Raw genomic sequence first — 2072 nt, 5'->3', positions numbered from 1 at the left:
GTAGTGAAAAGGATCTCGGCGTAATTATCAGTAACGATCTCAAATCATCTAAGCAGTGCATTTCATCCTCTGAAAAAGCAAATAAGATTCTAGGACTGATTGCGCGACCTTTTGACTTCAAAGTCAATCTCACAATAACAAGCTATGTAAATCGTTAGTTCGTCCACATTTGGAATATGCTGTTTCCGTATGGTCGCCGAATCTCATTAAAGACATTGACAGATTGAAAAAAGTACAGCGGCGATCCACAAAACTGATTCCAAATATCAAAAATAAATCATACGAAAATCGACTAAAACATATGAACCTGTTTCCCCTAAAAAAGCATAGACTCAGAAGTGACATGATACAGGTCTTTAAGATTCTAAAGACAATTGACAACATCAAAAGTGACAACATTTTCATATTGAATGAGAATCAGACAAGAAACAATGGTCTCAAACTGTCTGGAAACGGATTTAATTTTGAAGTGGGTAAAAACAACTTCGCCAACCGTGTAGTTAATGAATGGAATAAACTTCCTGCAGTGGCAGTGCAATGTAGTTCAGTTTGAAGCTTTAAGAATCATTTAAATAACACCTAAGCAAGATGCTGTAATGACTGTCTTTTATTTTATATTATTTGTTTATTTGTTTTGTTATCATTTGTTTGTTTATTATTTGACTATACCTATGCATTTTATTTATTCATTTATTTATTTTATTGATATCTATAGTATTAAATCTTTATTCATTTATCTATTTACTTATTTATCATTATTATAAATTTTTCGCATTCGACCTTGTTATGGACCAAAAGGTCTCCTGTCGGCCTGCTCCGCCTTTGTTGTAATCCTTTATAAACTACAACAATGGTCTGAGAAGTGGCTAATGAAATTTAACACAAATAAATGTAAGGTTATGCACATAGGAAAAAAATAACAATAAGTACGATTACAAGTTATTTGGAAAGTCATTAACAAAAGTGGATGGTGAGAAGGATCTTGGCTTAATTATATCAGTAATGATCTCAAAGCATCTAAGCAGTGTATTTCCGCCTCGGAGAAGACAAATAAAAATCTAGGAATGAATGAGCGATCTTTTGATTTTAAAAGTCCATCTTTTATTAACAAGCCATATAAATCGTTAGTTCGTCTATATTTGGAATATAGTGTTTCCGTATGGTCATCGAATCTCATTAAAGACATTAACAGATTGGAAAAAGCACAACGGTGAGCCATAAAATTATACCAAATATCAGAAATAAATCAAACGAAAATTTACTAAAACATATGAATCTATTTTCCCTAAAAAAGAGTAGACTCAGAGGTGACTTGATACAGGTTTTTAAGATTCTAAAAGGAATTTACAACATCAAAAGTGGCAAAATTTTCACACTGAATTAGAATCAGACAAGAAATAATGGTCTCAAACTATCAGGAAGTAGATTTAATTTAGAAGTGGATAGAAACAACTTCGCCAACCGTATAGTAGGTGAATGGAATAAATTTCATGCAGATGCAATGCAAAGTACTACGTTTCGAAGTTTTAAGATTCATTTAGGTAACCACCTAAGAAATATGCTATAATGCCTGCCATTTTTGTTTAATTAGATTCTATTTTTTATTTTTATTATTATTATTTATTTCCATGTTTCTGACCCATATAGTGCTAGGATTTTTGAACACATGAAAAGAATGAGTAAAGAAAGATTAGTAAAAGAGGTGTGAAAGGTAGAGGTGGAAGGAGTGAACATGAGCGGGCGACTAATGCCACGTCCACACGGTCGAGCACTGTCCGCCGGGCACGAGGGCTTTGCTCGACAACGGGCAATTTCATCGGGCAAACCATCAAACTGTCCGATCCCGACGCCATTTGCGGGCAGTGAATGGAGGGCTGACATCGCTGCCAAACGCATGAGGTGAGGTGCGAGCAAAGTTAGCAAACCCACTCAGTACAGACCGAAGTTACCTTACTACCATGTCCGCACCTAGTACTAGTGTGTACTGGTCTCGACAAGACGTGCTATTGGTGCTATGCTTTTCCTCATATTTGTCTCTTGCCTTTGTATATATGGCTCCACTTTCGAAAGGA

This window comes from Oratosquilla oratoria, chromosome 35 (genome assembly GCF_046742065.1).
Source record: "Oratosquilla oratoria isolate Oo_2021 chromosome 35, ASM4674206v1, whole genome shotgun sequence".
NCBI lineage: Eukaryota > Metazoa > Arthropoda > Malacostraca > Stomatopoda > Squillidae > Oratosquilla > Oratosquilla oratoria.
This window is presented reverse-complemented; position numbering follows the sequence as displayed.